At 34.8% G+C, this 25,447-nt stretch overlaps 1 long non-coding RNA gene across 1 annotated transcript in view; it reads right to left on the reverse strand.

Moving 5' to 3' along the window:
- The window catches only part of LOC116526836, a 502,163-nt gene extending 477,806 nt beyond the window's left edge, over positions 1 to 24,357 (reverse strand). Inside the window, exon 1 of the long non-coding RNA XR_004258294.1 lies at positions 24,012 to 24,357. This is a non-coding gene — a long non-coding RNA (uncharacterized LOC116526836). The remainder of the gene's footprint in view (positions 1 to 24,011) is intronic.
- Between the last annotated feature and the right edge of the window lie 1,090 nt (positions 24,358 to 25,447).

The following is a 25,447-nucleotide window of genomic DNA, read 5'->3' on the forward strand; positions in this document are numbered from 1 at the left end:
AACTGACATAAACTATTAACTGACATATGTTTCATAGCTTTAGAAGTTTACCTTTTAGTTGGTAGTCAAATGTTGTTGACGATGAAGATATTTCTTTCTGTTTTTAGTTTTCCTTCTAACAGTCCCCTTTGCTGCAGGACTGCTGGAGGTCCACTCCAGACCATGCTTGCCTGGGGATCACCTGCTGTGGCTGCAGAACAGTAAGGGTTGCTGCCAGTTTCTTCTTCTGTTATTTTCGTCCCAGAAGGATACCCACCATTTGTCAGCCAGAGCGCTCTTTTATGAGGTGACTCTGGATATTTGGGGGTCAGGGAGCTACTTGAGGAGGCAGTCTGTCCCTTATAGGAGCTCAAGTGCTGAGCTGTGAGTTCCACTGTTCTGTTCAGAGCTGCTGGGCAGGCACCTTTAAGTCCGCTAAAGCGGAGCTCATAACCGCCTTTTTCCCAGGTGCTCTGTCCTGGGAAGGTGGGACTTACTTCTAAGTTCCTGAGGAGCTGCCGCCTTTTTCTTCAGAGCTGCCGCCTTTTTCTTCAGAGCTGCCGCCTTTTTCTTCAGAGCTGCCCTGCCCAGCAAGTAGGTAGCCTAGGTACAGTCTGCCAGCAGAGGCATTGCTGAGCTGCCGTGGGCTCTGCCCAGCTGCTATGTGACCTTCCTTGCCGTTTTGTTTATAGAGGTATAGTTAGAACTGCCTCAGAACGGTGAACTGCCTCAGAGCGGCGAACTGCCTCACGAAGCGGTCTGCCTCAGTAATGGCGGGTGCCCTTCCCCCAACAGAGCTGGACCCTCCCGGTCCAGCTGCGCTTGCTGCGAGCTTTTCAGATTGCTGGTCTTTGTGGGGGTAAGACTCGCCCAGCCAGATGATCTGTTTCAGCCCCCTTTTCTTCAGTTGAATGGGCATCTCTCTCCCAGGCGTTCCAGGCGCCAGTTGAAAGGGCCGCCCAGATTTCTGTGAGTTTTTGTGTGGAGACGGGCTGCGCGGCTGCGCCAGCTGAAACAGCGGTCTGGAAACTCGTCGCGCTTTTCAGTCCGGGAATCTCCTGGTCTGTGGGCAGTAATAACTCCTTTGGAAATGCGTTGTTCTCACTGGCAACTGCACTCCAGGGCTGTTCCTATTCAGCCATCTTGGATCCCTCTCAGAACACATTTTTTAGTGTTTGGCTGTCACACACTCAGCAGATGCTGCCGGGCTGGGGAACTGCCATTTATCCTCCATTCCACTTGGGGCCCTGACATCACAGGTGCCCTGCTCCAGGGTAAGTTCTTATTTTCTATTTATGTTATATTTTTTAAGACATCAATTCTACTATGCTAATAAATATGCTTACTTCTCCATTGTAAGCTAGATAGAGAAATGTAAGTTTTTTCTAACATTTTCAAAAGGATGGCATAGCAGAAATTACTTGGGTCTCAGTAGTGTTTTTGTTGTTTGTTTAAATAAATTTAACTTACAGTTTTTCTCTCCCTAGCTTGCACAAATTCTACTAATGGGGCTATTTTTTGCAAAAGGCATTAGAACAAACTACCAAAGTGTAACTCTAAAGTTAATTGCTGACTAATCCTGCTAGATTTTCTCAGTATGGAGCCATTCCACAGAGTTCTTGTGTTTGCTCACATTGATTTCCATGATGTAATTTCTTATATATGCACATATACATTTCTAAGTCCTAAAGAGCTTATTTTATAAACAATGACATAAAAGTTTTCTATGAAATGTATGTTTTAAAAAAATAAATGAAAGAGTTGTAGTCTAGTAAGGCTAATAAATTAAAAAGGAAAAAGATACAAATATGCAGCTGAAAAGTAAAATATAACAAGTATATTGACTTAAGTACTCAAGAGATTAGAAAAATTAAATAGTAATGTATTATAGCCTATGCTAAAACTTAGAAAATATTGATAATATATAGATTGACAGAATTTACAGGAAGCAATAACACTGAAAGAAAATAAAAGAGTTGTTGCAGAACAATTTCTCACTACAAATCTAAGACACTGCATTCATACTTGTATTTCATAGGAAAGAAAAATCTTGTTACTTTTATTTTTTTAATATATAAATTAATTATGTTGTATTTCTCTTTATTAATGTACTCTGTAGTTAAGTGTATTATATGTAGATTTCTGACAGCTGTTGTAATTTTTTAAATATCATTTGACTTTTTATCCATTACTTGGATATAAGATAATTTGAATAGTACTTTGTATTTTTTTGTTTGTTTTTTATATTGCAATAATAGCAAGGCATTTACTACAAAAAATGCTTATCTATGTAATTCATTACATATCCTTGGCGTAAAGATGTAGAAGAAAGAAAAAAGCACATTTTATACTCTCACCCACATAGTATGAAAAAAAATGGTCATCTAGGATTTTAATAGTCTTGCTCCCACCTTTGTAGGTTTTATTTATTCATTCTATTCATGACTTAGATTCTTGCTCTTTCCTGATTTTATGCTAATATTCATAAGATGAATTTCCCATATTTAATGTAACTTGAGCATTTATTCCTTGCCAAAATGTCACCTAAATAAAACAAAATCAATCTTTAATTTATTTCATGTATAATATATGACTTCAAAACTGCCTCTTTCCTCCCCTCCTGTCCACTTAGAACTTCAGAATGTGATCGTATATGGAAAATAGGATCTTTGCAGATGTAATTAGTTAAGGATTAAGATAAAATTACCCTTAATTCAGAATGGACTTTAAATCTAGTCATTGGTGCCCTTTAAGAAGAGTTGAGATCACAGAGAGTTACATAGAAAAGAAGTTCATGTAAAGGTGAAGATAGGACTGGAGGGGTGCTGCCACAAGACAAGGAATGACTGAGACTACAAGAAATTAAAAGAGGCCTGGCCTGGTGGCTCACACCTGTAATCCCAGTGCTTTGGGAGGCGGAGACAGGAGGATCACGAGGTCAGGAGTTGGAAACCAGTGGCCAATATGGTGAAACCCCATCTCTACTTAAAAAAAAAAAAAAAAAAAAAAAAAAAAAAAAATTAGCCAGGTTGGTGGTGCATGCCTGTAGTCCCAGCTACTCAGGAAGCTGAGGCAGGAGAATCGCTGGTACCCGCAAAGCAGAAGTTGCAGTGAGCAGAGATTGCACCACTGCACTACAGCCTGAATGACAGAGCTAAACTCCATCTCAAAAAGAAGAAGGAGGAGGAGGAGGGGAAGGAGGAAGAGGAGGAGGGGGAGGACGAGGAAGGGGCAGGGAAGAAGAAGAAGTTAAAAGAAGCCTGGCCTAACACCTTCAGGAGAACATGGCCAAGCTGACACCTGAGTGTAGATTTCTAGCCTCTAGGACTATGAGAGAATACATTCTGTAGTTTTAAAGTTCAAAGTCTGTACTAATTTGTTCAGCAACCCTAAGAAATTGCTACATATAGCATGAGTTAGTTCTCTTACTTCACTTTCACCTGAACGGTTAGCTGGTCTTCAATAAAGCATAATGGACTAAATAATTGTATTAATCCTGATTTGAAATGCCACTCAACCTCTTTAAGATAATGAGATAAGCCTCTAGAATTTCTAGCAGAAATAAATTTTAAACTCTAAATCTTTGAATTTTTTTCTAATATGTGATTCAAGGTCTTCCTAATTTTGCTAGTCCATCTTTCAAACGTTTTAACCTTATTCTCAGACCTTTACTCCTCCCAATTATCCCTCAAATTCTTCATAATATAAATAAGGCTCCATTGAGTTTTCATTGCAGATGTATTTACTATGTAGAAATATTTATGGAAATGAACATTTTTAGATAAGTCATAATTCCTACCCAAGAAGATTTTTTTAAATTTATTTAGTTCTCATATTTTCAGTAAAGTCACATTCAGGTATTTCATGTGAGTCATATACATCTAGTATTATCTCTTATTTATGAATTCAATGCATAAGCCTTAAGTGTTATATTCTTTAGGAGGAAGTTGTATGTTAAGTTGTAATGTACATTTTTTATTATGTAAATTATGCCTATTTCTCTGAGAGGTTTGATCAGAAATGCATGTAAATTTTATTAAATGTCTTCCTGGCATCTACCAAATGAATCAGTAGGTATGACAGTATTCACCCATGTTGTGGAAAAATGTTTTTTAAAAATTGAAGATTTTTTTATTACTTAACCCTGCTTATAGGAAAAAATGACTGGGGAGAATTCAATAGCCAGTAGTTGATTATCTATTATACACTGTTTTCTTCAAACACATCAAAATTGCACACTTTTCTACATACTTACAAAGAGTACGTAGAATTGTCTTATTACAAGCCAGAATGAAGAATGTCTTATATTATCTGATGAGTCAGTTTAATGATATTTAAGTAGAAGAATGAGAGGCATGGTTACCATAAATAAGAAATTTTCAAAGAAAAATTTATAAATGATGCTGACAAAGCAGCCTAGAGAGGGATCAATTATTTGTTTGCTGAAATATTAATTAAGCAAATTCTACATCCTGGGCTGAAATTAACCTACCTTAAACAATAAAAAAACTAGACTAATCAAACTTTGGTTTCAGACATTGGACAACAGACAGCACATGACTGGGATCCTTGGGAAAAAGAAAACAGAATGGAGACCCATACAGTTTTCCCTGCTCATTTTCTAGGAGCAGTTTCTAAGCCACAGGACAGAGAATGATAAACCAAACAGAAACTCAGTCTCTAGGGTGAAGACAAAACATTGAGTTTTAGAGAGGCAGCTAGAATTTGCAGGCCAAAATACCTTAAAAAAGAGATGCACAGATAGAGAATGTTACAAGATGTGTTGATAGGTTCTTTCCATTTCTTTGCTAATGTTCAAGCTGCATGTTAAAGGAAATTTCAGCACAAAGCAGCAGGCAAACACATTCTTAGAATCCACAAGAGGTGAAGAGTTAGTTCCTTATACCAGAGTAAACAGAAATCATACACAAGATCCAGTGTGCAGTACTCAGAGGTTATTTCCTTAGTACTTAGTAATTTATAGGGATGAATTAGTCCCATACTAAAGACTGCTCTAGACATTTCCTAATATAGTTTAAAAATAAGCCTCAAAAGAAATTAATTCAAATTTAAATTATCTGTGTGCCAGAACAAAGTTCAACAGTATGTATGAAGTAAAAGCAAATTTATTAAACAGTTGGAGGGAGAGAGCACCTAATTCAATATGTTGTTTAAAAACTTATCTTAAATATAAAGGCACTAACAAGTTAAAAGTAAAATGATGAGAAAAGATACACTATGCAAAATTTAATCAAAAGAAAGTTGTAGTGATTGTATTAATATTGGAAAAATTAGAGTACAGAGCAAGAAGTATGCAATAACCAGAAAAAATGAATTAACATAATAATTCATGTTAAATGAAGTTTTTAAATTGATGAGAAAATGACAAATTGTTTTCCAAAGCAGCTGTTTTATTTTATATCTCTACTAACAATGTATGACTTCCAGAAATGTTCCATTTTTTCCATATCATAACAAACATGACTGTTATTATGAAACTTTTTAACAGCAGTCTTTTTGTTGTTATACAGTAGTATCTTAGTGTAGTTTTAACTTGCATCCTCCTAATGAATATGGTGTTGAGTATATTTTCATATACTTACTATTTGTACTTCTTATTTGGTGATGCATTTGTTTATATATTGTGCTCATTTTTAAATTGTTTTAAAATTACAATATTACATTGTAAGAGTCCTTTATTTATATTTGTATTCAAGACCTTTATTAGATATTCGCAACGTTTACCTGCAAGCTCTTGTTTCCTTTTATTTGCTTAATATCAACTTTAGAAAAGCAAAAGTTTTCTGGTTTTTTTTTTTTGTTTGTTTTTTTGGTTGCTCAGACTGGAGTGCAGTGACACAATCTCAGCTCACTGCAACCTCTTCCTCCTATGTTCAAGCAATTCTTCTGTCTCAGCCTCACTAACAGCTGAAACTACAGGCATGTGCCACCACATCCAGCTAATTTTTTTGTGTTTTTAGTACAGAGTGTTTCACCATGTTAGCCAGGATGATCTCGATCTCCTGACCTTGTGATTCACCCACCTCAGCCTCCCAAAGTGCTGGGATTACAGGTGTGAGTCATCGCGCTTGGCCATTTTCTTGTTTATAAAATCATTTCTTTCAATACAATTGCATTTATAATTTGAGTACTTTTTGTGTACCGTTTTAAAAATATCTGCCTAACCCATAGTCATTTTTAAAAATGTATTCTTTATGGAAAGAATATATTAACTGAAGATTTATGATTTATTTAGAGATTGTTTTAATAGAATTTAAGATTGAACTTTCTTTTTGTTCTCTATGTGAATATCTGCATGTCACACTACCATTTGTTTAAAATATTATTTTTTCTTGTGTTTTATTAACTTGTCGTCTTTGAGATCTTTGTCAAAAAAAAAGCAATGGGTTATATATGAATAGACATATCTATTCAGTTCCATTAATCAATGTGACTATTCCTATAATAAGACCAAATTTTTTTTTTTTTTAATTTTGTTAAGTCTTGAAATCAGGTAGGGTCAGTCTTACAGAGTTGTTCCTTTTTCAAATTGATTTGACTATTCTAGATTCTTTCATGTCATATAAATAAATTCTCAACATATCAATGTCACCAAACTATATTTTCTGTTCTTACTAAAAAGCAGATCAGGAATTCCCTCTGGATAGATAGACTAGCTGTAGTAAGGCTCACTTCATTTTCTTCCTCTTTCTCAAAAATCATACCTTTCCACTGTCTATTGTACAATAACTGAAAATACATGATTTCTGTTTTTTTTCCTTGCTTTCTAATTATTGTTATTCAAGCATAAATCAAAACCATCTTACCTTTCCTTTTTAAAGCCAGATATGTAAAATCTGGAATTAATATATTTTATGTATTCATGTATCAATAATATTTTATTGTTCTGTTTTTAAATCCTTGCATTACTGTTTAGTCCTAGATGGTAGGTAAGGTAGCTAAGATATTTTACACTTATTGCTTGAAGGAAGGGATGAATGATTGGAGTACAAGCAGAAGGAAAGAGGGCTAGATTTTGACTTCTTTATTTCCAAATGTCAGGACCTGATAAAAGCAAAGTTTATGGCAGAATACATAACCAATAGAGAATAGGTTCTTTCAGTCCACATTATGCAGTAACCAAAACTAAGATTCTATAAGTTCTCAAAAAAGTTAATTAGAAGGATAAATGAAAATAGTTCATACACAGTTGGGGCCCTAGAAAGGGCTGCCTATCATGCATATGTTTAATTTTAGAAGTAAATATTATTTTATATATTTAGGTATACAACATGATGTTATAGAATACATATAGATAACAAAAGGATTACTCTAGTGAAGCAAATTAATATATTTACTGTCTTACATACTTACCCATATTTTTGTTTTTGTGACAAGAGCAGCTAAAATCTACCCAGTTTGCATGCTCCCTATTAGAAAATGATCTAATATGCAGAATCTACAAGGAACTTAAACAAATTTCCAAGAAAAAACAACCCCATTAAAAAGTAGGCAAAAAGACGTGAACATACAGTTCTCAAAAGAAGACATATATGCAGCCAACAAACATGAAAAACAGCTCAACATCCTGATCATTAGAGAAATCCAAATCCAAAACCACAATTAGATATTGTCTCATGCCAGTCAGAATGATAATTATTTAAAAAGTCAAGAAAAAACAGATGTTGGTGAGGCTGTGGAGGAATATGAATGCTTTTACACTGTTAGTAGGAATGTAAATTGGTTCAATTATTGTGGAAGACGGTATGGCAATTCCTCAAAAACAGAAATATTATTTGAGCCAGCCATCCCAAAGGAATATAAATCATTCTATTATAAAGATATATGCACACATATGTTCGTTACAGCGCTATTCACATTAGCAGTGACATGGAATCAACCCAAATGTTCATCAATAATAGACTGGATTAAAAAATATGGTACATATATACCATGGGATTACTATGCACCCATGAAAAGGAATGAGATCATGTCCTTTGCAGGGATATGAATGAAGTCATTATCTACCGCAAACTAATGTAGTAACAGGAAACCAAACACTGTATGTTCTCATTTGTAAGTGAGGGCTGAACAATGAGAATATATGGACACAGGGAGGGGAACAACACACTCTGGGGTCTGTCAGGTGTGGGGTGTGGGGGAAGGAAGAGCATTAGGAAAAATAGTTAATGCATGCTGGTCTTAACACCTAGGTGATGGTATCTAATATCTAGGTATTAGTTGATGTTATATAGGTAAACAAGCATTTACCTATATAACAAACCTACACATCCTGTGCATGTATCCTGGGACTTAAAATAAAAAAGAAAGAAACATAGAACTAGCATATGACCTAGCAATCCCTCTTTTAAGGATATACCCAAAGAAAATTAAATCACCACCTAATTAAGATACCTGTACTTCCATGTTTATTGTAGCATTATTCACAATGGCCAAGATAGGAAAACAACTTAAGTCTCTGTCAATGGATAAGTGTATAAATAAACCACAGTGTGTGTGTGTGTGTGTGTGTGGGTATATATATATATGTATATATATATATATATATATACACACATATATATGTGTATATATATATGCAATAAAATATTATTCAGTTCTAAAAAAAGAATGAGATCTTGCCATTTACCACAATGTGGATGAGCCTGAAAGACACTATCCTATCAGGCAATTAACAGTAACAGATATCCCAATTAGTTTTGATAATACAGTAGCAGAGTTAACTATATTCTCAATCTGAGGAATAGTTCAGAAAGGTGCTAAAACTTCTCAGATGGAGCAGGAACAACAAAATATCTGTATTTTTTTTTTAATTTAAAAAATTGATTTGGTGAAATCTAGTCAACTTCAGTATCTATATCATACTGAAATAGTAAAATGTTTCCAGTATGCTTGAAGGTAATATAAAAACAAAATATAAAACCAGCATCACTTTCTCAAGATTTTCTTCAGAAAGGAAAGTGATTGAATTAAAGATGAAAATGAAACAACAATTATGGATAAATGAAGACAACAGAGGTCAGATCCATTTTTCCTGTTGAGCAAGATCTGTGCCTATTTCTAGTAAAAACATATGAAAAATCATTTATGATGTATTTTATTGTGCTCATTCCATTTTTGACTAACTATACACCCTAGATTACAGCCCAGTACAGGCCATCTAGAGGCAACTCTCATGTTACTTAATCCAATTCACATATATATTTAGCATGGACTTTCAAAATATCCCATGGATTGTGATGAAGCAGAGTTGCAAAAAATAATATAACAGGATTTAGATATTTGACAGAGATGTGATAGTTGTCAGAAAGAAAGAAAGCTGAGCAAATGTATCCTTTCTGGAGTATGCTGATAAAATTAATCTGAAATCAGAGCTTTCTAAATTACTACAACCCTTCCTGAGAAGAGAAATAGACTTAGTTCTGCCATCCTCAGCCAACAAAGCAAAGGAATATTATTGTCCCCAACATACTGGCAGAGCATTAATCTGTACTGAAAATTGTGACCTGAGGGCTGGCAGAAAAACTGTTTTAAACAGATAGAAGTGCATGCCTTGACCATAAGGAAATTCTAATTGTTGTTGCCCACCGGGAATAATTCTTGGACACACAGCTATATCTAAGGAAATATATCAAAGATGATGATTGCAACACATTTTTCCAACAGCTGAAAAAGCAAATTAAAACCAGTCCCCTTTAGAGTAATAAATAACATGTTTTCCTTTTTTCAATGGAACAGCATACAACAGTTACATGAATAAATTCAAGCTACATGTATCAATGTAGCTTAAAACATAACCTTAAATGAAACCATCAAGTCCTAGTGTGTCAAAATGTATTTAAATTTTAGAAATAGTACATTTTTTTCTAAAATTAAAAAGCACATATTAATCTTTTATAAAAATGCATAAGTGAAAAAGAAGCAAAAAACAAAGGCAGAGCAAAGAGAAACACATATTTCAGTATATATCTTAGTACTGTCTTCTTTGAATTTATAAAATGGCATGTAATGTAAATTTCAATCTGATAGATCAGGTGCACCATCATCTCTGACAAATACCACCACTTTAAAACTCAGCTCACTTCCTAGCCTCATCCATTTCAAGAAAATCACTTATCTTTGAAATATAAGCAACCAGAAAGCAGACAGTAAAAAACACAGATAAGACAGCTGGGGCACAGAGGTAGGTGGGAGAATAGTCGCAATTCAAAATTAACCTACCCCTGTTGACTGTCGAGCTGCCCTTTGTGCTTCTCCTTTCTTTAATTCTTGCACAGTGTACATACTCAGGTGTGCAAGCATTATGTACTTTGTGAACAAACCCAAAATTGATATTTAAGGCTACATTCTACTAAGTGGAACAAATTTAATCTTTAAATTTAAATGAGATACATTTTAGATTTATAGCTGCATTTATGTAAACACCTTTATTTCTTTTCTCCACAATTTCCCAGTTAAACAGTCCTCCATTTGTTTAGTTCCTGTAAAATTTTTATTTTTATCTTCTATCCTCAGAATTTCACAGAATATTTGAAATTTAAAAGGTGGTTAAAATTTTTTAAAGAAAATATTATAAGAATTTATAAATATATTTTATTCATATGTAAATGTCTTTGCAAACACTGTGTATATGCTTTATTATAAAAGAGAATGACAGGGCAGACACAGTGGCTCATGCCTGTAATCCCAGGATTTTGGGAGGCCAAGGTGGGCAGATAGCTTGAGGTCAGGAGTTTGAGACCAGCCTGGACAACATAGTGAAACCCCATCTCTAATAAAAATACAAAAATTATCTGGGCATGGTGGCACATACCTGTAATCCCAGCTACTCAGGAGGCTGATGCAGGAAAATAGCTTGAACCTGCATGGCAGAGGTTGCCGTGAGCCAAGATCCTGCCATTGCACTTCAACCTGGGCAACAGAGCAAGACTTTGCCTCTAAATAAATAAATAAATAAATAAATAAAAGCAAATGATGGAGAATTATATTCCTGCAGGAGGAAAAAAAATTAAGTCAGATAAACTCTTTAACAATGGATAAATTTAGTTATAAAATAAATTAAAATTACATAATAGAAATGAAATAAGACAAATATATGCTATTGTAATTTATGATGATTTAAAATAAATTTAATAAATATAAAAATCTGATTTTTACTCATCCTAAGACACATCTCTGCAGCCAAATTTATTTTTTTCCACTTAAATATGTAGATTTATAAATAGTGTGTATGATTAGAGTATTACTTCATGTTTAAAAAGTAATACTTTTGTCCCCTTTTAAAACTTTTCAAAGGAAAAATTTTTTCATACTTGTGATATTATCAATAAGGAAGGGTACACCCTTCTAAATGTGGGATTTTCATGCTTCATTGAATGATAAGTGGAATTATATATGCTTATATTTATATATGCACATATAGGTTGAAATCTCTTAACTTGTAACAAGGCACTTCTCACAACATTTTAAAAGTTTATAAACCCTCTTATTCTAAGTTGATATCTCTATCCACTCTTCCTGACTTAAAAAATGCTACTTCAATTAGATTTCTACCCAGTTTTCTTAAATGGTATTGATATCAGATTCGACTGTTTATCTCTTTAAACTATGTTAATATTCAAAATAATAAATCTTTTTAATAAATTTCAATTTTGGAGGCCAGGCGCGGTGGCTCAAGCCTGTAATCCCAGCACTTTGGGAGGCCGAGGCGGGTGGATCACGAGGTCAAGAGATCGAGACCATCCTGGTCAACATGGTGAAACCCCGTCTCTACTTAAAATACAAAAAACAGCTGGGCATGGTGGCGCATGCCTGTAATCCCAGCTATTCAGGAGGTTGAGGCAGGAGAATTGCCTGAACACAGGAGGCGGAGGTTGCGGTAAGCCGAGATCGCGCCGTTGCACTCCAGCCTGGGTAGCAAGAGTGAAACTCCGTCTCAAAAAAAATAAATAAATAAATAAATTTCAATTTTGAAAACTTTCTTTGAGATGTTGATTACCTAATTACCTAGTATTTCATTCTTATAATTTACTTTAACATGTTAAATCTATGTTAATATATATGCAATTTTAATTTTTACAAATAAACACAATATAAATGTAAAAATAACATACATTATTTTATTTAATCATAATCCAATTTTTTAGAGAAATTCTCTTAAGTCCAAGTTTATCATAGTATATTGTTGTTTGCTTTTTACATACTACAAATATTAGAATTTCCAGAATCAGCTAAGTTTTTTCTCATTCATCATGCTATTTCCAACTGTCATTATTAATATTTTTCTTATGTTTTATTTCTCATATATGATTACATAATTATGTTACATATTAGCCCATAATTTTCTTAATGATTTAATATTTGAACTCTAATATGTAACATATTAATATAATTAACATTAACATATATTAATAGCACATAATATATAATTAATATATAACATACTTATCTATTAAATATTTTATACTATATATGCAACATATATAATTATTTTGGTAATCCACAATGAATGGGAATAAAATGCAAAGCACGTAATCCTATCTCCAGTAATGAGTGAGGATAAATGGGAGAAGGCAGGCTTCATATTTCAAAGGTAAACATAAGAAGGAATCACAGAGGAAACTATTTTAAAATGTTGAGTAGTAACTTAGAAATCAATAGTCATTATAAAGCATAAGGTACATCTTTATGTCATAGAAATTTTCCAGAGAATTAAGGGATATTGGTTCTTTGCAGGATATATTTGCTTCTGTAATTCTTACATATCTTATGTTTTGATATGAAAATATAATATTTATTTGAAATATCCCAGTGCAAGATATTTTATGCCAGGGAAGTAGTTACCTGTATAGTAGAAAGGGTACCTTGAGACATTTTTCATGAACTTAGGAAAAATAGATAAATGGTTCTAATATAATGATTGCAATAAAATATGATATCAAATGTAAAAAAATTTTAAAAATCAGAAAAAAATTTACATAAAATTATTTTAATTGAGAGAAAATTGTAAGCCAAATAGTAGATAACTGCACTAATTTTGAGAAAAGTCATGCGTCTTCAAGTAGGTGGGATCCATTATGTACCAACTTCATGGTCATTTATTTTCACAAAATTTTTGGTTATTTCAATATCCTTCTCAGTCAAAGTTCCCTACTCCATGTTATCCCCATACTTTCATGGCATTTCATAGATTTGCTCATATTCCTACACACAAAAATTGCAATTGCAAATGCCCCATTTTGTTCATAATTCCACCTCTCCACATCACTCAATCTTTTCATATTCATCCTGCTATTACCTCAAAACCAACAATTCTCTGAGCTTCTCAGAAAACACAAATTATTACTCCTACAACTTTTTACTGAATTTTACTTTTTTCTTTGTCACCCAAGCCAATGTTAATTCATCACTCCAGTAACCTAGTATTTCACCATATATTCATTCAACTTTTTTGCCCCCTTCTTGTTTTTCCATACTTCCTTGGGAGAAGCCAAAATTCTGCCTGCCTTCTGCCTGGACCCCTGCTACTATATTTGTTTAAATAAGTGACTTTTAGATTGGTGTGGGGGGGGCTCATGCCTGTAATTTGAACACTTTGCACTTTAAGAGGCCAAAGCAGAAGGATTGCTTGAGGCCATGGGTTTGAAACCAGTCTGGGCAACATAGGGAGAGATTGTGTCTCTATTAAAAATTTTTAAAAAATAGCTGGGCATGGTGCTGCACTTGTAGTCCCAGCTACTAAGAAGGTTGAGGTGGGAGGATGGCTTGAGCCCAGGATATTTTGCCATTTCACTCCAGCCTGGGTGACAGAGTAAGACACTATCTCTACTTAAAAAAGAGAGAGAGAGAGAGAAGAAAACAAGAAAGTACAGAAAGCAAGAAGCAAGAAAGCAAGAGAGAGAGAGAAAGGAAGGAAGAAAGAGACAAACATAAATAATGAAATAGAGAAAGAGAAACAAAGCAAGAGAGAGGGAGAACAAGAAAGAAAGGAAAGAAAAGAAGAAAGAAAAGAAAGAAAAAGAGAAAGAAAGAAAGAAGAAACTCATTTTTAAAGTCATAACCACTAAGGCTAGAGTTACTTTTTAGTGCTTGGTTATTTCAGGTTACATTTGTAGTAACAAAACAAAGACACTTAACATACATAAGTTTTTTTTTTTAAAACAGCCGTTCAATATACTTACATTTATTTCCACACATGCAACTCTGATACAGATTTTTCAGTTTACCAAGGTATCTCACATCCAACCTGCCATTCAGCATGCAGACTTAGCCCACTGTTTGATGGCAGCATTTTAATAGGTGGCTTCTATTGACTTCAGATGAGAAATTACACATGCTTTTTCTACTTAGAGTCAGTTGGCAGATCCAGATCCCATCACATTGAGCCAACTAACTGCAAATGTGCTTGGAAGACTAACCTTCTTTTTACTCAATAAAAAAAGATTTGACCATGAGTGTGCACAGAAATAGTTTGCATAGCACTTGCCTGTCTTCATATTATATTTCCTTAGTCCAAACATTCTCTCATGACAAGTATTCTATACTTTCTTCTCAAATATCGGACAAATACATAATTCTTACCTTCAACTACATTTTTCTTTCTAGAAAATGCAGGATCAACTTAAAACTCCAGAAATGCCTACAATCACATCTCCATTTATGTGTGCTTGTATAAATTACCTTCATATTTGTTGCCATGACTGAAACCTTTATCTTTGTATATAGGATTAATGTAATATTTAAACACTAGAATGCTTCTGATAGGATTTAGCTGTGTCCCCCACCCAAATCTTACCTTGAATTGTAATAATCCCCACATGCCAAGGGCAGAGCCAGGTGAAGATAACTGAATCATTGTGGTGGTTTCCCCCATGCTGTTCTCAGGGTATTGAGTAAGTCTCATGACATCTGATGGTTTTCTAAATGGGATTTCCCCTGCACGATCTCTCTTGCCTGCTGCCACATAAAACAGGTCTTGATTTCCTTTCCACCATGATTGTGAGGCCTCCCTAGGCATGTCGAACTGTGAGTCAATTAAACCTCTTTCCTTTATAAATTACCAGTTCTAGGATATGTCTTCATTAGCAGCATGAGAACAGACCAACAGAGTAAATTTGTACCAGGACTGGGTTCTGGAGACTTGTTTAATGGCTTTGACCAAAATAATGATAGTGATATAAACAGTGAGGTCCAGGCTGATGCGGTCTCCAATGGAAATGAGGAGCTCATTGGAAACTGGAGTAAAAGTCACTCTTGCTGTGTTTAGCAGAGACTGGTGGCATTTTGCCACTTCCCTAGAGATCTGAGAAACTTTGAACTTGAGAGAGATGATTTAAGGTATCTGGCAGAAGAAATTTATAAGTGACAAAGCATTCAAGAGGAAACAGAGCATGAAAATTTGGAAAATTGCAGCCTGTCAATGCAATAGAAAAGAAAATCCCATTTTCTGGGGAGAAATTCAAGCCAGCTGCAGAAAGTTGCTTATGTAAGGAGGAGACAAATGTTTATCATGAAGACAATGGGGAAAATGTCTCCAGGGCATGTCAGAGGTCTTCACAACAGCTACTTCCATTCATAGGCCCCAAGGCCTGGGAGGAAAAATGAATTCCTGGGCCAGATGCTTGACCTTGCTGCTTTGTGTCCCCTTGGGACTTGATGCCTGTGTCTCAGCCATAAAGGAGGCCAATGTACATCTCAGGCTGTGGCTTCAGAGGATGCAAGCCCTAAGCCTTGGCAGTGTCCAAATGGTATTAACCCTATGGGTGTATAGAAGTCAAAAATTGAAGTTTGCAAGCTTCCACCTAGATTTCAGAAGATGTATAAAAATGCCTGGATGTGCAGGCAGAGGTGTGCTGTGGGGGCAGAGCCTTCATGGAGAACCTCTGCTGGGGCAATGCAAAAAGGAAATGTTGGGTGGAAGCCCCCACACAGAGTTCCCACTGGGCACTGTACAGTGGAGCCGTGTGAAAAGGCCCACTGGCCTTCAGATCCCAAAATGGTAGAACCACTGACAGCTTGCACTGTGCACCTGGAAAAGCCACAGGCAATGCCAGCCTGTGGAAGCAGCCAGAGGGGAGCCTGTACCCTGAAAAGCTAATGGGGCAGAGCTGCCAAGACCATGGGAACCCATCTCTTGCATCAGTGTTACCGGATGTGAGGCATGAAGTCAAAGGAGATCATTTTGGAGCTTTAAGATTTGACTGTCCCATTGGATTATAGACTTGCATAGGACCTTTGTTTTGGTCAGTTTCTCTCATTTGAAAAAAGTTGTCATTATACAATGCCTGTACCCTTATTGCATCTATGAAGTAACTAATTTGCTTTTGATTTTACAGGCTCATAGGTAGAAAGGTCTTGCCTTGTCTCAGATGACACTTTGGACTGTGACTTTTGTATTAAGGCTGAAATGAGTTAAAAATTTGGGGGACTGATGGGAAGGGATGATTGGTTTTAAAATATGAGGGCATGAGATTTGGGAGAAGCCAGGACAGAATGATATGGTTTGGCTGTATCCCCACTTAAATCTTACATTAAATTGTAATAATCTTTACCTGTCAAGGGTGGGGCCAGGTAGAAATAATTGAATCATGGTGGCAGTTTCCCTCATACTGTTCTCATGGTAGTGAATAAGTCTCACAAGATCTGGTGATTTTATAAATAGAAGCTCCCCTGCAAAAGCTCTCTTGCCTTCTGCCATGTAAGATGGGTCTTGCTTCCCCTTTGTCTTCTGCAATGATAAAGAGGCTCCTCAGGCATGTGGAACTGTGAGTCAATTAAACCTCTTTCCTTTATAAATTATCCAGTTTTAAGTATGTCTTTATTATCAGTGTAAGAATAGACTAATATAACTTCCTTTCTTGCTAATTTAAGGAACTCAGTTCAGAAATTCCCCGTTCTATCGTCTTATCTTCATTTCTTTTAGCTCATGAATTACACCTACCAGAATACAAACATTCCATAATATTTTCCATTAAGGAAAATATCTCTTGAGAACCCAATACTTTAGCTATCAGCCCATGACTCTTTACTTTACAGCACAATGTTTTCAAAATAATTCCCTATCCTGTCTTCTCTAATGTCTTTTCTCATTTTCTTTCTCAAACCTATCCTAATTGTATTTTAATAAAAACCTATCAAAGGCATTTGAAAACATTCTGAAAATACCTAACTAATTAACTGAAATGTTTATTCACTTTGCCAAACAATTCTCTATATTCTAAGAAATTATATAATATATAATTATATATATATATGAATATATCAATAGATATATAGATATGATAAAATATAAGCATTGTGAAAAATTTTGTACTATTGTGATGGCATAGATGTAGGCAGATTGGGTGAATTTTCAATTGCAAAACTTGAAGGAATAAGTTAGAAATTAAATTTATTTATTTATTTATTTATTTATTTATTTGAGACTGAGTCTTGCTCTGTTATCTAGGCTGGCGTGCAGTGGTGCAATCTCACCTCACTGTAACCTCTGCCTCCCGGGGTTGAAGTGATTCCCCTGCCTCAGCCCCCTGAGTAGCTGGGACTATGGACGCTCACCACCACACCCAGCTAATTTTTTGTATTTTAGTAAAGAAGGGGTTTCACCATGTTGACCAGGATGATCTTGTTCTCCTGACTCCATGATCTGCCTGCTTCATCCTCCCAAAGTACTGGGATTACAGGAGTGAGCCACTGCATCCAGCCTTAAATTTATTTCTAACACAAAAATTTAGCACTTTAACCAACTTTCAACTTATTCTGGCAGTAGAAAAATTGATGCCATAAATCCAAGGAAAATAGAGCCACTTTAATGTATTTTTCAAATTTCATGAGAAAAGTAGCCACAGTATTAGAAAAGACAGTTACACATGGTCTCAGAAACATGGGCTTCCACACAACAAAGACAGCCTGCCTACAGCACTGCTGAGTGCTCAAGCTGTCAGCAGCAGAGATCAATAATGACCCCCTGATATGGCACCATTGCAGCTACCTAGTGGCAGGTTGATTACTCTGGACTACTTCCAGTATGGAAGGGGAAGTGTTTGCCTTTAGTAGAATAGATACTTACTCTAGAGAAGAATGTGCCTTCCCTGCATGCAATGCTTCTTCCAAAACAACCACCCATGGACCTACAGAATGCAGTAAGCCTATCCGCAGTCATAGTATTCCATATAGCGTTGCATCTGGTCAAGGAATTCAACTTGGCCAAAGAAGTGTGACAGTGGTTACATGTTCATGGAATTCACTAGTCCTACCATGTTTCCTGCAACCCTAAAGCATCTGGTTTGCCAGAACAGTGGAAAGGCCTTTAGAAGACTCAGTTACAGCACCAGCTAGGTGGCTGTACCTTGTAGGATTAGGGCAAGGTCCTCCAGAAGGGTCTATAAACTCCAAATTAATATGCAGTATTTGGCACTATTTCTCTAATAGGCAGAATTTATTGGCCCAGGAATCACAAGATTAAATTGAAGTGGAACTACTTACCATTACCTCTAGTGACCCACTAGCAACAATTTTACTTTCTGTTATTATGCCCTTATGCTCTGGGGGACTGTAGGTCTTACTTTCAGAAAGAGGAATATTTCTACCAGAAGACACAACAGTGATTTCATTGACCTGGAAAGTAAGACTTTCAGCAGGCCACTTTGGGCTTGTCATACCTCTGAATCTGTAGGCAAAAAAGGGAATTACAATGCTGTTTGGGATAATTGATCCTGATGAACAGAAATTGAACTACTACTATAACATGAAGGTAAAGAAAAATGTGTCTTAAAGATTTCTTATAGTGTCTCTTGATATTACCACACTCTGCAATTATGCTCAATGGAAAATTACAACAACCCAATTCACGCAGCACAACTAATGGCCCAGCCCCTTCTGGAATGAAGATTTGGGTCACCATACCAGGTGAAGAAACAAGACCAGCTAAGGTGCTTGCTGAAGACAAAGGGAATATAGAATGAGTAGTGGAAGGAGGCAGTTATAAATATCAGCAATCAACATGTGGCCAGATACATAAATGAGGACTATAATGTCATAATTTTTTTAAAAATTTGTTGTGCATCTATCTGTGTGTATTCCAGTTATAGATCTATTCATATATCCACATTGATGTCAAAAACTATAGCTATGGCTATACTTCCCTGACATCATTATTGCCAAATATAACTTTAATTCCTATTTAACTTTAATTCGATTTAAATTCCTCAAGGCAAAGCCTTCAGACTATTTTTGTTACAACTAAAAATAAATGTAATTGTGAGCTATTGAGCACACAAATTATCTTTACCAAATTTTAATTGTTAGTAAAAAGAACTTCAAGTAAACTAATTAACTTCTTTATTTAAAGGAATAGCAGTTTAAGAATCTCTGATGAGTTCCAATCACCACTGATATTGTAATAAATGAGCAAACAAAGTTTTATCATTAAATTTCATCAGAATATAGGTCATAGATTCATTATACTTACTATATGTATCTTTTTAGTAATATTTTCTCAGTCATGTAATTCAACTGATTTTGTTAATGACTGCCCTAATATAGCTTCTCCTAACTTCCTTTGAAAACAAAACAAAAAAACAAATATAAAATGTCTCATTTCTAAAACTTTTAAAGATTATTAGCAGTGGATTTCTGGTCAATACAGTATTGTCAATTAATATTTTGAAATTCTCAGACCAAATATTAAACTAAAATGAATTAAATTATCTACATTCAATAACAAAATATACATGTGAAAGAACAGAACATAGATTATAAACGAAAGGGTTCCTAGAACTGAAGCTGATTGACAGTGGTCTTTTATTTTGTAAATATAATTGAGGGGTAGCTGCTGAAAATAAAAAGAAAAAAAAACAAAAGTTGTTGATTCAAGATAGTGAACAACATCAGCTTCATTGCTTAAAATTTGAAGCTGTATATTCATTTTGAAAGAAGCTGAGAAACACAGCATGTGTTTTTGGATTATATAAAGGGGCTTAAAGAGAAGTTGGAGTAAACATATGCAAACATGCAGTCAAGATAGACAAGGCACCTACTGAAAGGACAATCTAGCAACTGGATTTAGAGTATCTCTAATATCATTATATTACAGGATCTCTGACCCATAAATACAAGACTTAGTTTTGTACTGCAAGTTCAGGAGGAGGCAACTGACAATGCTGTCTGCATGGATGAGAATACATAAAATCACATCACATGCAGCACATCAATCATATCATAAATAACCACATCAGCTTTTTTCAAATTTATATATTAATTTCAAGCAGATTCAGTAAAGACATAAAATATTAAGCTGATCACAGTGATATAGAGAAGAGTACAGAATTAGAAGTAACCAAAATTATATTTTAAGAAGAAACATGAGAAAAACAGAGCTTTTCTTAACAATTACTAGAATTATTGAAGTTATAGACATAATGCATTTATTTTAAAAAATACTGTGGAGTTGACAAAGTGAAAAGCTAACACACCAATACTAAAAAATAAAGACCAAAATAAACTGACACAAACATTTAAGGACAATTGTGACAGAGAAGGAAAGGGGCATGACAAATCAGTGGGGATGAATTCAAGTATTCAACAAATTGAATACAAAAATAGAATCTCCATATGAAAATGAAAATTATGCTGCCACCTCATAAAATACAAAAAAATCCAGATAGATTATAAAACTATTTGTAAAATAAAAATTTTGAAACTTTTATAAGTATTCATAGTAGTACGTTTTCATGTCCTCTAGGGATGGAAAAGCATTTATCAATGACACAAAAGTACAACCCATTAAAAAAAAAAAAAAAAACTTGATCAGACTAAAGTTTAAAACTTATTATATGGCAAAATATAAATTAAGGTTAGAAAAATGCCACAGTGGGAAAAATATATTTTCAGTGTACATAACCAACAAAATTGAATAATCAGAATTTACAAAAATTTATTTCATTTAAAACAGAGTCTACAGCCTAAATGGAGAAATATACAAAATATATAAAGTCATATAAGATATGACTAACAGGGAAGACTAAAATAGCCAACGTGCATGTGAAAAGTGCGTTTGACTAGGAATCAAGAAAGCATAAAACAAATTCATATCTATCAGATTAGTGAAATTGCAAAGACTGACATTGTCACTTTGTATTAAGGACTGGAAAGGTGGAGCTCTCTTACAGTAGAATAGGATATAAAGACCAATTCAGTTTTGATAACAATTTGGCAATTTATTTTAAACTTTAAGATTAAAATATTTAATTGCCTATTGAGAGTTGTAGGAGGCAACCAAATGCCTAGGCAGACAGGGGCAGGACCCTGGTAAAATTCCACCTCCACGTTAAAGGCAATTTAAAGCCTGAAATCCAAGCTACAAGTTAAATCCTCGGAATGGATTGAGAACTTGTCGTCCTTTTTGACATGCTTTCCCCTGACTGATCCCCACCCTTCACCTATTTTACAATTTTACATATATCTATCATTTCCTAATTGGTTTTCTACACTGTCATGCCCACCTTTGAGTCGTGTTTTCACTTTAACATTTTTTTGCATACTCAGAAACTAATCAGCACTCTTAGGAGTCCATAAGAGGCCCCAGAACCAGCCACACAGGAGACTTTCCCGCCTTCGGGTAGGGGAACCACCCCACTTTGCTGAGAGCTTTCCTTTTGCTTAGCGAATGTTAGGCTACTCACTCTCCGGTGTCTGCTCACCTAATGCTTCTTGGTTGTGAGACAAGAAGGTAGACGTAGCTGAGCTAAGGAGCAGAAGGACCAAAACACTATCCATCGTTCCCTTTATGAATCTGTCTTAGATAAATGTTTACATATACACAAAAATATACACGCACAAAAATAACCATGAAATGTGCTTATGATTTTGAAATACTGATTTATGTTTATCATTAAAAGAACTCCATCAAATTTTTCAGAGTATCTTCACAATTACTGATGCTATTGAACATTGGGAAACAACACAGTGTAGCCCACCAGTTGAAGAAAACATAAATAAAATATAGAATATTCATTCATTGAATCAATACGGTACTTACAACTTAAAAACTGTATTTCTCTACATAACTAAATCTAAAACATCATATTTCTTGAATAAAAGAAAGTCAGAAGCATCATGAATAGTGTGATAGATTTATGTAAATGTTAAAAACATAATACTATTGTACATAATAAATGCATTAGTACAGATATATAGATGCTTAAAATACACAGAAATTGATTTCCTTTAGAGAGAGAGGAATGAATTAGTAGAAATTCAAAATATGTTACAAATGGGGCTACAAAGTATTTTTCAACAACAGCTGTATTTGTGTCATGTCATTTTATTAGCTGACAGAAAATGTAAAGGAAATATAGCAGTGGTACATGTTGTTCATTATATTAGCTTCACTTGTTTATGATTTTATTTTATTTATTTTTACTTTTATTTACTTTTTTTTTTTTTTTTTAAGACGGAGTTTCGCTCTTGCTGCCCAGGCTGGAGTGCAATGGCTGGGTCATTGCACATAGATGCTCACCGCAATCTATGCCTCCCACGTTCAAGTGATTCTCCTGACTTAGCCTCCCAAGTAGGTGGGATTACAGACATGTGTCACCATGCCCGGCTAATTTTGTATTTTTAGTATGGACAGGATATCTCCATGTTGGTCAGACTGGTCTGGAACTCCCGACCTCAGATGATCCGCCTGGCTCAGCCTCCCAAGGTGCTGGGGTTACAGGCGTGAGCCAGCACGCCCAGCCACTTTTTTATGATTTAAAATGAATAACATTTACAAAATTTTGCTAGTCAATATTTATTTAGAAGTTCAGTGACTAAATCAGACAGAGTACATTATTATGAAGATAGAACTTCATGGGATGGTGTAGGGGCTGTGGAGAAACGGAATAAATTCAACCAGGCTTCAGTGAAAGTGAGAAGTTTTTTCTTTTTATCATTCCCCACTGTTTTTTTTTCCCCAAATTGGAGAAACAACCACTGCTAATCAGGTAAACAGATAGATAGCTAATTCTATCTGCTGTACTTCTACTAGTCTGGTATCTTTCTATTCATAGAGTGTTTTTCATATTTGAGAAGGGGATAATATTTTAAGAAAGTAAGTCAAATAAAATAAGTGGCATGGAGAATAAGAGGCAGTGGTCTAAGCAATATTTAACTCCAGTCATTTTTATGCCATCTTAACTATATGATGTTTCTACACAGCACTGTTGCTATTACTTATTTAAATCCACTTGTGTCTCAAAATTTTAGAAAATATGGAGAATTATCTCATTTCATTTAAAGAAATTCCCAGCTGGGAACGATAGCTTTCACCTGTAATCCCAGCACTTTGGGAGGCCAAGGCAGGCAGATCATTTGAGGTTAGGAGTTCAAGACTAGCCTGGCCAATATGGTGAAATCCCATCTCTGTTAAAAATACAAAAAAAAAAAAAATTAGCAGGGCATGGTCCCACATGGTTGTAGTCCCAGCTACTTGGGAGGCTGAGGCAGGAGAATCCTTGTACCCCAGAGGCAGAGGTTGCAGTGAGCCATGTTAGTGCCACTGCACTCCAGCCTGGGCAACAGAGTAAGACTCTGTCAAAAACAAAAAAAAAATTCCCACATCACTTGCCAACTGAAAAGTAAAATAATGCAATTTAAAAATTATGTATTTAAAATAGAAGATCAAATCATATAATTAAATTAAAGACATATTAAAATGAGATGGATTACAAAATGAAAGTCTTGGCCTAGTTTGCAAAGAACACATCTGAAAATAATTTTAAAGAAAAGCATGAGGCTGAAAATAAACAGTCAAAGCAATTGATAATTGCTTGATATCACCTAGTTAAAAATTAGAAATTCTAACACAAGAATTTAATTCTGTCCTATAGTTATGTTGCTATATCTTGAGATTTCCAACTCGTAGATGTATAGTCATAAAGGGCCAAAAACTGTTTACTGTGATTTCTGCTAGGATAGGTTATTATGCGTATATTTCTTAATAAAATAATAGAAATTTTGTGTAACCAACTCACCTCAAAAGTTCATCTGAACAAGCTTCAGATTCAATCTCTCATCTGATTCTTTCTTGTCGGGTAATGCTCACAGGGTAATAGCAAAGTTCCTCATCCGCACACCAAACACTAATTCATTTGGGAAAATAAGGCTTTTAAGTGGCTTTCAAAAGCCATTTAAAAATCTCTTCATGAAGTTCAAAATATTTTCAGTGAGTTCTTAGATGAAACTATAAAATCCAATTACAAAAGTCTACAAGTATTTCACCAATTTTTTAATCATCAAATTAAATTTTCTATTATAAATGTGTCTCTAAAGATAGGTGAATTAACAAAGTCGGCTAACATGCAAAGCTAAACAAAGCATGCATGTACTGTCTCTGTAACAAAAGTCTTTTTCAGAAGACCTTAGATTCTTTGAATAACATAGGCAAAATATGTTAGTGTAGAAAAGGTCAGTAAACAAGCACCACTGTAAAACAAGTTGTTTATGGTCTAGCAGAAAGAGAGAGAAAGAGACAGAGAGGGACATAGGGAGACAGAGAGAATAAAAATTGAATGGCCTGTCCATAATATGATTTACACATTTCTTCATGCGGTGTATGTGGGGAAGCGAACTTTCATGTGTGTATGGGTGCAGTCCATTCTGCACCCAAAGCAGCAAAAGTGAAATAACTTTATAACTTGGATTTGAGGAACAATACTCAACATTAGATTCACTATAGCTTTAGCATTCTGTGTGCATTTTCTAAAACATAGTTTATAGGGTAAGTTTTATTTGTTTTCAAATGAGTAAGTTGGCATTCAGTTTGAAATGATCTTTTTCAACCTATACATATAACTATAGGTATAGGACAAATTTACAGACTTTCTTGTTTAGAAATTGGAAATTCTTGGGCAGCTACTATCTGATAAATGCCAAATAATTGGCTGAATTCATTAATTTGTCTTATCAACAGTGGTCAGTGAAGAGTATTAGCTTTTTACTAGGTGTAATCATTGATATATCAAGATTCTGTTCATGTCTATAATTCTATAGCATAACAATTTATTTAACTTACATCAAATATTGTGCATATTTTGCTACTGATTATATGTTTACCATTAAAATAACTCCAGTAAATTATTAATTGTCTTTCTTTACATACTGGTTTGAAAGTTTTTTTGCTTTTTGCCTTTTTAAAATGTTTATAGAGTCAGGGGTACACATGTGAGTGTATTATGTAGATATATTGCACAATAGTGAGGTTTAGGCTTTGAGTGTAGCCATTACTCAAATTGTAAACATTGTACTCAATAGGTAATTTTTCAAACCTCAACTGCCTCCCACCCTCCCCGCTTTTGGAGTTCCCAGGGTATATTATTTCCATTTTTGTGTCTATCTTTACCTACTCTTTAGTTTCCACTTATAAGTGAGAACATGCAGTGTTTGATTTTTCTGAGTTATTTTACTTGGG

The sequence above is a fragment of the Sapajus apella genome, unplaced genomic scaffold (assembly GCF_009761245.1).
Source record: "Sapajus apella isolate SASKATOON/1434 unplaced genomic scaffold, GSC_monkey_1.0 scaffold52, whole genome shotgun sequence".
In the NCBI taxonomy this organism is placed as follows: domain Eukaryota; kingdom Metazoa; phylum Chordata; class Mammalia; order Primates; family Cebidae; genus Sapajus; species Sapajus apella.